The following is a 14,016-nucleotide window of genomic DNA, read 5'->3' on the forward strand; positions in this document are numbered from 1 at the left end:
ATTGCAAATATCTCAAAAACGGTACCATAGAATCAAAAATTTCGAAATCAGGGGGTGGTTTTACATACGAATTTCATAACGGCGTCTCTGGTAAATTTGGCCGTCGATCAGTGTAATTTGTTAACTAGGGCTGATAGTGAAAAAGAGCTGGATGAAATTCGAAATGAAGTCACTGAACTGCTCCATCGCTCAGGACTTCACTTAGCCAAGTGGAACTCAAATAGTTTAAAGGTAATATCTGACAAAACAAGCGAAATCCCTTTAAAAGAAAGCGATGAAACTATTACAAAGGCACTGGGTATGGCATGGAAGCCAAGTGTTGAGGTGATTTGTTTTCGCTTTGAATTTGTGAGCAATGAAAAAATTACCAAGCGTTCTATTTTATCATGCGTTGCTAGAATATACGACGTATTGGGTTTGCTGAGCCCAATCACAATTCGGTGCAAAATTCTTGCGGATACAACAACTTGATTGGGATGATCCCCTTCGAAGGGATATAGCCGATTTGTGGTTGCAAATAACAGAGGACTTGCCACAAATCAACAAAATAGAAGTTCCTAGATTTGTTTTGACTTTTCCGAACCTTGTCAGCGAAATTCATGGTTTCGCAGATGCATCATCGCGTGCATATGGCTGCGCGATTTACATTCGAACACGCGTACAAGGTTCTTTTCAATGTCAGTCTATACCAAAACTAGAATTATTTGCAGAATTGTTACTTACACGAACGTGGAATCACATCAAAGAAAAGCTTCAGAACTACATAAAAAATGTTTGCTTTTGGTCAGATTCAAAAGTTGTCTTACACTGGCTGAAACAGAATGCATCGACACTAAACTGTTTCGTTGCAAATCGTGTTTCATAGATCCAAGCAAATAACAAGGACATTTGGTGGAGGCATGTTCCAACAAAAAGTAATCCCTCAGACATTGTTTCACGGGGATGTAGCCCATCAGTGCTGCTCAAGACCATGTGGTTCTCAGGACCAGAATTCCTTCAGTTAAACGAAGATAATTGGCCTGTGCTAGATACGGGCACTGAAACACCAGACTGAGAACCTCGTAATGTTGTAACTTTCAAGTGTAACATTAAAAATAGTCAAGAAGATATTTTTATACTCAGTGGAGCAGAGCTCACAGAGTATATTAACTTTGATTGGATAACGGTTGGTTGTACAGGTATAAAGGAATCGAGATAGATATAGACTTCTATATATCAAAATCATTAGTATCGAAAAAAAATTTGATTGAGCCATGTCCGTCCGTCCGTCTGTCCGTTAACACAATAACTTGAGTAAATTTTGAGGTATCTTGATGAAATTTGGTATGTAGGTTCCTGGGCACCCATATCAGATCGCTATTTAAAATGAACGATATCGGACTATAACCACGCCCACTTTTTCGATATCGAAATTTCGAAAAACCGAAAAAATGCAATAATTCATTGCCAAAGACGGATAAAGCAATGAAACTTGGTAGATGGATTGGCCTTATGACGCAGAATAGAAAATTCGTAAGATTTTGGACCATTTTCATTTAGTTTGTCTAGAATACTTTTAATGCCATAAGCCGAACAAAAATGTACCAATCCTTCTTAAATTTGGTAGGGACATAGATTCTATGACGGTAACTGTTTTCTGCGAAAATGGGCGAAATCGGTTGAAGTCACGCCCAGTTTTTATACACAGTCCTCCGTCTGTCCTTCCGCTCGGCCGTTAACACGATAACTTGAGCAACAACCGATATACCTTTACTAAACTTAGTCCACGTACTTATCTGAATTCACTTTATCTTGGTATAAAAAATGGCCGTAATCCGACTATAACCACGCCCACTTTTTCGATATCGAAAATTACGAAAAATGAAAAAAATGCCATAATTCTATACCAAAAACGAAAAAAGGGATGAAACATGGGATTGGTTTATTGATGCAAAATATAACTTTAGAAAAAACTTTGTAAAATGGGTGTGACCACCATACCATATTAAGTAGAAGAAAATGAAAAAGTTCTACAGGGCGAAATCAACAGCCCTTGGAATCTTGGCAGGAATACTGTTCGTGGTATTGCATATATAAATAAATTAGCGGTACCCGACAGATGATTTTCTAGATCACCCTGGTCTACATTTTGGTCGATATCGCGAAAACGCCTTCACATATACATCTAAGGGCCCCTCGCTTTTAAAACCCTCATTAATACCTTTAATTTGATACCCATATCGTACAAACACATTCTAGAGTCACCCCTGTCCCACCTTAATGGCGATATCTCGAAAAGACGTCCACCTATAGACCTAAGGCCCACTCCCTCTTAAATTGCTCAGTAACACCTTTCATTTGATACCCATACCGTACAAACACATTCTAGAGTCACCCCTGGTCCACCTTTATTGCGATATCTCGAAAACGCCTTCACATATACAACTAAGGCAGGCTCCCTCTTAAAATGCTCAGTGACACCTTTCATTTGATACCCATGTTGTACAAACAAATTCTAGAGTCAGCCCTGGTCCACCTTTATGGCGATATCCCTAAATGGCGTACCTTCATAGAACTATGGCCTACTCTCTCTTAAAATACTCCTTAATACCTTCCATTTGATACACAACCACATTCCAGGGTTACCCTAGGTTCATTTTCCTACATGGTGATTTTCCCTTATTTTGTCTCCATAGCTCTCAACTGAGTATGTAATGTTCGGTTACACCCGAACTTAGCCTTCCTTACTTGTTAACACTATCATTGAACGCTGCTCCTCGTTTCGTAAAGTTCTTCGCATAATTTCATATGTATATCGCGTTTTCAATCGGGTTCCGCCCAGTGCAAACTATTTCGCAGAGAAGGCAGTTGATACATCTTCAAGTGAACTTGACCAAACCTTCTGGCGAATCGTATCCTGTATACAAAGTCTCGAATACAAACAAGAAATCGAAAGCCTTAAGAAGGGCTAACCTTTAACAGCAAATTTTCAACGTCTTTCCCCGTTTCTCCAGGAAATGAGAATTGGGTACAAAAGCCTCTTCATCCTTAGAGTTGGTGGTCGTCTTGGAAAAGCTGACATACCTTGTGAAGAGAAGCATCCAGCTCTTCTTCCGAAATCTCACCGTTTCACACATTTTATTTAATTTTTGCATAAATTAAATCTACACGCAGGAGCAAAGGTTTTATTTAGTCTTCTTCAGCAGCGCATATGGGTGATCAATGCCCGCGAACTTGTGCGTAAAACCGTACGCAATTGCGTACATAGCTGCCATTCTAAAGCCCCCATTACTGATACTTAGCATAGACTTGACTTGACTTGGCGTAAACTTGGCAACTTAGCCACGATTATACTCCACTTGGCGCATAAAATCTGGCATCATAATCAGCGTTGAAATTTATTTTTAAATAAATGTCAATTTGAATGACAAAATGTCAAAATGAAATGGAAACAAACAAATGGCATCTCAAAATGTAAACGTCACTTAGAACTTACATAGAAAATCAAAATTCAACAGACTTCTAAGTCAAGTTAACTTTTGAGTAATCAGTAACATGCAATGTTCATTTAACAGAACTGTAAGTGACAGTTCGCAAGCCAAGTCAAGTCTATGCTAAGTATCAGTAATGGAGCCTTAAACCCAAACTTATAAGCCAAATCATGAGGCAGTTACCTGCAGATCGCGTAACTGCCATAGTGTACAAGTACAAGTGTGTTGACTTATCTGTCAAGCATTCTGACAGGCACTCGCTGTATTCGGAATGACAGCGAATTCAAAATGGATACCATTACCGAGTGCGCCGAATGATTGAAAAATTGAAAAAGTCGATACGATTGGTAGTCAAAAATGTTGTCGTTGAGACCAAAAATGCGACTCTAGACCTGAGATTTCCATCAGGTGAGCGAGGCTGTTTGTAGTTTTGACGTTTATCGCTTAGTGAACACACTTGTATAGGTACACTATGGTAACTGCTCAGATTCCCTTTGCCGTATGTGGAGTAGACTTTTGCGGCCCCTTTCTTACTTCGTTTCGTATTCGAGGCAAGCCTCCATATAACGCGTATGCAGCCATTTTCGTATGTTTTTTTTCAAAGGCCATTCACATTGAGCTTGTCTCCGATTTGTCAACGAATGCCTTTTTGCTGTGTTTAAAACGATTCGCATCTCGGCGTGGCACACCATCTCGTTTATATTGCGACAATACAACGAACTTTGTGGGTGCGCATAATAAACTCAAAGAATTTCAAACTAATCACTTTAACGAAAACTCTCTGAATGCAGTGTTGCATTACAGCAACGAAGTTGGCCTAGAATTTCGATTCATACCTCCTAGAGCTCCGCACTTCGGTGGCTTCTGGGAGGCAGTGGTGAAATCTGCAAAAACACGTTTAGTAAAAAACATGGGACAGGCAAAATTAACAAACGAAGGGCTTCAAACGCTTCTTGTAGAAATTGAAGCAATTCTAAATTCTCCTCCCATCATTGCACTTTCTACAGACCCTAACAACGGGTCAGCGTTAACGCCAGGGCACCATTTAATAGGGAAACTACTTAAGGCTATACCATTTGAAAAAATCGATATTAATAGAACCATGGCTTAACTAATATATTCTCAACAACTTACCTTTCTAAAAAATTAATTTTTTTCAACAATGGAAACGCGACCACTTGCGAGAGCTTCAGTAGCGTATGAAGTGGAACAAAGAAAAAGCAGATATAAAGCTGGGACAAGTTGTCATTGTTCAAGAAGATAATTTGCCACCGCAGCAATGGCTTCTTGATCGTGTCACAAGTGCAAGCCTGGGTGCTGATGGAAAAATTCGAGTAGTTGACTTACGAACAAAAAAGGGAATAATTAGAAGAGCCATTCATAAGCTCCCTCCTCTACCTTCAATGGAAAACGCTTGAAAGTTAAGGAACCCTTCAACGGAGGGAGTATGTTTGGTCAGAGTGCCCATTTATGCATTTAATTCCTATACGCCCTACTGTTGTTAAGATAGTGCCCATGTATGCACTCCATTTATTCACGCACTAACTGTAACATAAGAATAAATCATGTATTATACCGCCATTTGAAGTCAATGCCTGTATTCAAGGTTATAGAGCATTGCAAGTTATTATGCTCTCTCTTATATTAAGATTTACATACATACATTTTCTACTTAGCATATCATTTCATTATAATTACAAGTTAGTTGACTAAAAGCAAATAAACGGTGAAGAAGTTTGATAGAAACGTTCATGTGTTTTGATTAATATATTTCAACCCCCATAAACACATGCAAAATTTTCGTTTGAAAGCAGCCAAATATTTTCTTAGTGCCCATTTCCTGAAATCTAGAATTCTACTTATTTTTTATTCACACAATCCACTAATCTAGACAAATTATCAGTTGGGATAAAACTAATTAGTGTATCTTTTGTACGTGTCTGTGTTTATTCATTAAAAATAGAAACATTATATCACATAGCCTTGCTCAAGTCAATAGCACAATTAAACTGTGCAAATATATAAACAAATCAAGTTTGGAAACAGCCAAATATTTTCTTAGTGCCCATTTCCTGAAATCTAGAAGTGTATACTTATTTCTTATTCACACAATCCACTAATCTAGACAAATTAGCAGTTGGGATAAAACTAATTAGTGTATCTTTTGTACGTGTCTGTGCTTATTCATTAAAAATACAAACACTATATCACATAGCCTTGCTCAAGTCAATAGCGCAATTAAACTGTGCAAATATATAAACAAATCAAGTTTGAAAACAGCCAAATATTTTCTTAGTGCCCATTTCCTGAAATCTAGAAGTTTATACTTATTTCTTATTCACACAATCCACTAATGTATAAATAGCGCCCACAAAACTTATCTTGATTTATTTAATAGTTAACAACCGTCTGAAAAAGTTAAAATAAAATGAATTTACTAAATAATTTCGGGCTCCTGTTGGTTGCGCTTAGCTTCCCTTTGACCTATGCGAATGCGGAATTTCGCACTGGAGGTGCTAGTTTTACCAATTCTGAGAAAATAAAGGTTAAATATGTGGCGGCAGTATTTCACGGCGATGAATATGCTTGCATTGGATCACTGATCACTATGGAATACGTAGTTACAGCTTACAAATGCCTGGACACAACTGAAAAGATGACAGTTAAAGCTGGTGCAAACGGGGAAGGTCGCAATCCTGATCCTAGAAATCCACACGAGGGAATGGACGGACTCGATATAGGTATAATTAAAGTGCACCCCCCCTTTAGCTCAGATCCTACAGTAGGAACAATAAAACTTTGCAATACTGATTTAAAAGGGGTCGAGCAAATGAAAGTAGTTAGTTTTTGGTATTCACAAATTGAATTTTGTGAATCTATAAGACAGGAAGACGTTGTTTATGTAATCTACGGTCAGTATGTTCCAAAAACAGTGATTTCGGGATGTAGTTCAACAATTAAAGTAGTTCCTGGAACACCGGGCGTTGTGGACGGAACTCTTTGTGCTGTGGCAGCATCTGATTTCTCTTCTTCGTCAAGGACGTATGCAGATTTATCTAAAGGCACTGAAGCTCGATCAATTATAATACAAAAGACGGGATATTCAGAATAGTTGTTATAAATCAAATGCTATCATAAAATTATGCAATACTTCTAAATAAATAGTATACATTTATATATTATATATTTCTATTAAAATGTTTGCGTTTTTCTTTTCCATGAGGAGATGTACATACCTGAATTATAATTTTTTATTGAATGACTTAAACTGCTACAATCAAAATACTTCGTGAATTAAAAAACTCATTGCGCACATATTGTTATTGCAATATCGGAGTACTACATATATGACAGTTGAGTGGAACATCGCCCTATCTCGGCTGAAAGCCCCATTACAGAATTTTTTGTATAAATGCCCCAGCTCACGTCGAAACATCTTAAATTTATGCAGAGGTAGCGCGTTTTCGAAATGGTGGCTGAGATGGCAAAATTCCACTCAGCAGTCGAAATGGCGATATTTTTATGGTATTATCTAGAAATAAATGTTGATGATTGCAATTTAATAAAAATTGTTGGTTATATTCACTGAATGTGTGATAAATTGAATTGTTATATTCTTTACTGACTTCAACCAAACTCATGAATTTATTTCTATTTCACCAATTATGAGTTGACAAAAAATGAATACTCTTCTCCTAAAACTCATTGAAATACTTATCGCTTTTTATAATATTAAACGAGGTAAAATTGACATCTCTCCAACCTACAAATCAAGGGTGCTAGGCACGATTGGATGCATTGCAGCCAGGGGATATTTTCGGAACGGAGACTTCCCCATACCGGACCGCTTCGGGAAGTAGTGATGGACTTACCACAGCGGGACGCTGTTGGTGCGGACGGTTTTTATCTCCACTTTTAACATTAGACCGCTGAGCCCGCCTTGTTGGACAGGTGGTCGTACGACCAAGATGAACTCAAAAACTTCTAAAGTAAGTAAGGATGAGAACTAAAAAGCGATGGCGTCGCATGCCCGGGAGGAAGAAATCGCTAACAGTAATGATTCGGACGCGGATAGCGATGATAGTATGCAGTCAGTGCGCTTGGTAGAGGAACATTCTATCAGGACGGACAAAGAACTAACGTTATCCCAACCAACGACGAGAGGTATCGCTTGGCATGGGCCAAAGAGACAGTGCCCTGAGCGGCAAGAGGCAGCGATCGACTGAATCTGATAAGCATGCTTTTAACAGGCAGGAGGCGGAGGGAAAACGCCCCAGTCCCAGAACCAGGAAGAAAACTAGCCGGAATGACAGGAATCAGACCTCAAATTCTGCAAAGCGGAGAGAAGAGGAAAGTTCTAGAAAGCCATGTACCCTTAAAGCTATAGTGCAGAAAGAGGAAATAAGAAATAAGAACGTAAATGCTAATAAGCTTAAGGGAGGTAATGACCAGACTCCAGCTTATTCGGTGATACTAAGCTAACGATGAGACTCCGGTTTTCACCGAGAAGAAGATGAACAAAGTTGCGAACCAGGCCTTAACCCTCAAACGGGCAAACTCGTAATACTGTTCAAATCAAGTTCATATTTTGCGGGCATGTAAATGTTGGCTATGTATGCTTATAAATAAGTTTTCAGTAAAAAATAATGTCTGGAAAAATATTTATGGGAGAAATAGTGAACACCGTTTCCAGACAGTCTTGCCGGTTCACGTGTGTATAAAATTACAAAGAAGTAGGCACGTGTTTTTGAAATAATTGTATAATGAAAAGATCGTAATTCAAACGATTTTCTTTAAATAAAGCTTACAAAAACATAAAGTAATAATGCACTAAAGTTTGGCCTTAACAAAGAAAAGTAACACAACATAGATATTTTTAATTCATTTTGACTGGTCTCATCTTAAAATTTATTTATTTTTGTGATGGTAGTCCCAAAAGCAATTTTTGTCTGTTTGCAATATAAATGCAGATTACATTTGGAACAAGTGGCTGTTTATCCGACTGTTTGCAATGTTTGTAGCGTTTTTTCCCGGTTCTATCCATCCACTTTAGGAAGTGATCATGGCCGTCAAATAACGCATCATCGAGAAGATGAAGAGCCCTTTTCCTACCATTGAGAGACCAGACTGTTCAGATAGTGAGCGATCAATACTTTGCCCCGATGTCTGTCTACCAACTTTGAAAAGGACAAGACCAGCAGCTATTTCCTCACAGAATTGCGGAGGATTGTATTGGTTTTTTCCTTCGGACATATTGCTCAAATCGTTTGATTCCTCAGAGCGCATACGTTTATACAAAACATAAGCATTTGTTGCTGCCATGTCCACAAAGTGATAAAAAATCCTAGTCATAATGTTTCGGCTTTTAGTCTGAATATGATAACCACCGATAAGACTGTCCATCAGATCGACTCGGCCCATGTGAGCATTGTATTCTTTAATGATCTAGGGAAAGTTTCCTTGCATGAAAAGCTTTTGTTTTCTATCATATCTTGATGCTTTCGCTGGTTGAATATCAGTATTCGCTCTCAAAAAAGGTTCAATACCAACATATGTAGATGTCAGACGTACACATTTATTATCCTTCCATAACACCGTGGTCACACCGGCTCCTTAAAATAAGGTCACATAATCGACGGAAAATCCTCTGCTTTCTTTGCTCACGTCAGCGCCAGTTGGCAGCTTGCAAGCAGGAATGCGATTGACCAAGAAATAGGAGGGGACGATATTAACGGTAGAGGTGCGTCCCTTTTTTGTTATACACTACACAGTAGTGTACAGGTTGCTAACAGGAGTAGCGTTCCTAAATATATTGGGCCAACGTCAGGCTATATTATTGATAACACATTGAGTTTTGCGCATTGTAAATCGCGGTATGAATAGAGGGTCCTCGACGGGACATCCTTCTCAGACCATGCATTATCAGCTACAGCATGGAGAAGGGGAAAACCTTTAGAAACCCTAAGGCAACGGACTGGTACAAATTTCAGAAATGTGTATCGGGAAGGCTTGGGCAGCCAAAAGAGGTTAACACCATTGAGGAGTTGGAAGAGTGCAACAACTCTGAAAAGATTCAAAGGGAAAGTAAAGCCACTGGTGGAGTAAGGAGTTGATTTTTCTTACAGGACAAGTAAAAGAGATTCTTAAGTTGACAGAAGTTGTGGAAAACAAGCAGTGCTGGGACGATTATAGAGATCTGTTGTGGATCTTTAAACGTGAAATGAACAGGTCGATGAAGGTCTTAAGGAAAAATTTCTGTGCGGACATAGAATGCTCCAGCGAAACGGCGAGACCGAGGAAAGTCGTATCCAAGGGAGATGCGACCCAGGCACTGATAAAAAGATCTGCGGGGAATGGATACACAGTAGTGAAGATTCCCTTGAGGCACTACTTAACACACACTTCCCGTCATAACTATGCTATAACAACGTCTACACTCCTAATACGTAGCGAGAGGTACCAAGCAATGAAATCTTTTTCCAAGTTCAAATCGCCGGGTCCAGATGGTATATTCTTCGAGTAATCTTCACACCAAAAGCGGGAAAATCAGTCATCTGCATCCGAAGGACTACAGGCCCATTAATTGGACATCTATTTTGCTCAAACCCCTGGAAAGATTAAAGGATGTGTATATAAAATCAAATATGAATGAGGAGTTAATCTTTTCAGCAAAACATGCTTACACCAAAGGGAAGTCAATTCATGCTGCATTGCATAGGATGTTCATAAATATAGAGAAAGCCCTTGAAAACCAGAAATATGCTCTAGGTGTTTTTCTGGAGCCTTCAGTATAAGTCAAAAAATCAAAATCAATTCAATATCTCCAAACGAGTAAACCCAAATCGAACAGTCTCAACTCAATTGAAGTTCATCCCGCCTTTACTAACTGGATTGGCTCGAAGTTAAGCTGCAGAGTAATCATGTCGCCATGGGATCTATGCGAGACAACAAAATCTGTAAGCAGAGGAGCGCCGCAAGGTGGGGTTTAGAGACGTTCACAGCATTGGTGACGCTGGTTATCAACCAATTGCTTAGGCGGTTCGACGGAGGACCAGTCAAACTACATATCAGATGGCGTTACAGTCAGCAACAAAATTTTTCTAAGCGGGGTTTTGCAAGCACTCCGAGTGTATGTCTGCCACATGAAAAGCTCTAAGTGAAAACTCCTCTGCATTACAAATGCCGTTCGGAGTCGGCATAAAACACGTAGGTCCTGTCTCGCCAATTTGTAGAAAAGATTAAAAGGAGCACGACGCAAATTGGAAGAGAAGCTCGGTCTAAAATCTCTTCGGAGGTTATCGCGCCTTACATTTTTATACTCAGTTGAGCAGAGCTCACAGAGTATATTAACTTTGATTGGATAACGGTTGGTTGTACAGGTATAAAGGAATCGAGATAGATATAGACTTCCATATATCAAAATCATCAGTATCGAAAAAAAAATTTGATTTAGCCATGTCCGTCCGTCCGTCTGTCCGTTAGCACGATAACTTGAGTAAATTTTGAGGTATCTTGATGAAATGTGGTACGTATGTTCCTGGGTACTAATTTCAGATCGCTGTTTAAAATGAACGATATCGGACTATATCCACGCCCACTTTTTCGATATCGAAAATTTCGAAAAACCGAAAAAGTGCGATAATTCATTGCCAAAGACGGACAAAGCGATGAAACTTGGTAGGTGAGTTGAACTTATGACGCAGAATAGAAAATTAGTAAAATTTTGGACAATGAGCGTGGCACCGCCCACTTTTAAAAGAAGGTAATTTAAAAGTTTTGCAAGCTGCAATTTGGCAGTCGTTGAAGATATCGTGATGAAATTTGGCAAGAACGTTACTCCTATTACTATGTGTCTGCTTAATAAAAATTAACAAAATCGGAGAACGACCACGCCCACTTAAAAAAAAATTTTAAAGTCTAATTTAAACAAAAAATTTAATATCTTTAACGTATAAGAGTAAATTATGTCAACATTCGACTCCAGTAATGATATGGTGCAATAAAATACAAAAATAAAAGAAAATTTCAAAATGAGCGTGGCTCCGCCCTTTTCATTTAATTTTTCTAGGATACTTTTAAAGCCATAAGTCGAACAAAAATTTACCAATCCATGTGAGATTTGGTAGCGGCTTAGATTGTACGCCGATAACTGTTTTCTGTGAAAAGGGGCGAAATTGGTTGAAGCCACGCTCAGTTTTTATACACAGTCCACCGTCTGTCCTTCCGCTCGGCGGCTAAAACGATAACTTGAGCAAAAATCGATATATCTTTACTAACTCAGTTCACATACTTATCTGAACGCTCTTTGTATTGGTGTAAAAAATGGCCGAAATCCGAATATGACCACGCCCACTTTTTTGATATCGAAAGTTACGAAAATGATCAAAAAAAAAAAAATGCCATAATTCTATACCAAATACGAAAAAAGGGATGAAACGAAGTAATTGGATTGGTATTGACGCAAAATATAACTTTAGAAAAAACTTTGCAAAATGGCTGTGACGGCTACCATATTAGGTAGAAGAAAATGAAAAAGTTCTGCAGGGCGAAATCAAAAGCCCTTGGAATCCCTGCAGGAATACTGTTCGTGGTATGACATATATAAATAAATTAGCGGTACCCGACAGATGATGTTCTATGTCACCCTGGTCCACATTTTGGTCAATAGGGTAGAGGTTGGAGGCTTCGACAGGTTAAGAGAAAATGATTTTTTTAGAGAAACTAGAATGAGAAATAGATAACTCCTTTCATAATTACTGATGCCATGTATGTTTATGACACTTCGGATTTGTGGTTAATATTCCAGGTTAATATTCTACATGCTTTTTTTTCTAAGTTATAATCAAATAACCAAAAACAAAAAATATGACGAAACCTCCCTTTTTCGGGGAGGCTTCGTCAGTCATCTGGGTGGCTTCGACATTGGGTGGGAGGTTTCGACATTTATCAAATATAGCAATTTAACCAGCAAAATAAAAAAAAGGATGTTGGAAAAAACTCTACGATTTTTAATTCATATTTGATGTTATTTATTTCAATACAGTAACACATTTTTTGAACAAAAACATAAAAAATTTAAGCGAAAAATAAAGTATAACTGCACTTTTAACGAACATCTAAATTTGAAAAATCAAGGTTAAAAATAAACTTGCTTTGCACACGTGAAGTTCCTGGTGGATGTTCAGTTGTGGGCAATATACTTATTATATCCTGCTTTGAAACCAAGTGTCTGTCTTCTACAATCGGTTCATAGAAATATTGGGTTTTATTTTGATGTCTGAGGAATTTCGCGACACACGTCGAATTTTCAACTTCCACGACTACACCAGTGTAAAAGAAATTTGTTTTGTCAGTGAACATAATAACAAAAACAAAAACGAGTCGTCTAGACAAGTCATACGTCAATCCATGATGAAGATTTGAACATTTCTTGAAGTAAACCGTTAAGTCTTTTTCCTGGGCAGCTGTAAGTACTTGATTGGAAGAAAACTTCGACTGAAAATCTTTAACAGTTCCCATATTTGTTTGCTCTTTTTAAATTCGAGATATTAGTGTTGTCCGCTTCAAGTTATATTTCCGAGCAGCGCTTGATGGGATTTCTTTTTTTGTTTTATCTCCTCGATGGCTTTTTTCATTTTGTCTTCGTTGATGATGTTTTCAGGGAACTTTCTTTTGTAGATATTTGGCATCTTGATGGCTGTAAAATATTACTTGCTAAGTAAAAACTTTGTCGAAGCCTCCCAAAACATATTGTCGAACCCTCCCCGTGCACTTATTTCAGATTTTTTGCTCCAAAATATACATCTTAGTGTTATTGAAAAAGTCTTTAAAATCAATACATCTTAATTTTATTGCAATATTAATGGGCAGAAAACTCATGTTATATATTCTATATTGTACACTTTACACGCGAATACTTACCAGCAATTTTTACATCAACACTTCAAAAATAAAAAATTTCGTCTGCATACTATCGCCGTTGAACAAGCACTGAATAGCTTTCATGACAGCGTCACACTCAATTTGGTTACTGTTTATTGGTGGAATAAGAACAATGGCAGTAATAACGGTGGCCAAATTTGAAAAAGTCGAAGCCCCCCTCATGTCGAAGCCTCCCCCTTCTACCCTATCTCGAAAACGCCTTCACATATACAACTACCACTACTCCCTTTTAAAACTTCCATTAACACCCTTCATTTGATACCAGGCATGCTTAACCAACGAACCGATATCATTTCGTTACGATATTTAACGTTAATAAACGAAACAAAGTCATTTCGTTTCGTTTATTAACGTTAAGAACGTCAAATTATCGAAATGATTTTGTTTCGTTTTCTGCCATATCAAAACGAAATCAAATCGTTTATGTTGATTATTAATTTCAAACTATGCTGGCAAAGCTGATTGATGGCGGAGTCATTAAAGGTGAAAGCATTAGCCAAGCTGATTGCAACTTCTCTCATGAATTTTGACAGTGCGAACATTTCTCAGAGTATTTTTGACATTACCACCAACGAATTACACAAACAAATTACATGGAGTTTGT

The 14,016-nt window shown here is 38.1% G+C and overlaps 1 long non-coding RNA gene across 1 annotated transcript; it reads left to right on the plus strand.

Annotated features, from left to right (window-relative positions):
- The first annotated feature begins 5,862 nt into the window (after positions 1-5,862).
- Positions 5,863-6,668, plus strand: LOC137250042 (uncharacterized). The gene is made up of 2 exons (XR_010952849.1): positions 5,863-6,211; positions 6,354-6,668. It is a non-coding gene; the product is annotated as an uncharacterized lncRNA (long non-coding RNA).
- The last annotated feature ends 7,348 nt before the right edge of the window (positions 6,669-14,016 follow it).

Source organism: Eurosta solidaginis, chromosome 1 (genome assembly GCF_040869045.1).
Source record: "Eurosta solidaginis isolate ZX-2024a chromosome 1, ASM4086904v1, whole genome shotgun sequence".
Lineage (NCBI taxonomy): Eukaryota > Metazoa > Arthropoda > Insecta > Diptera > Tephritidae > Eurosta > Eurosta solidaginis.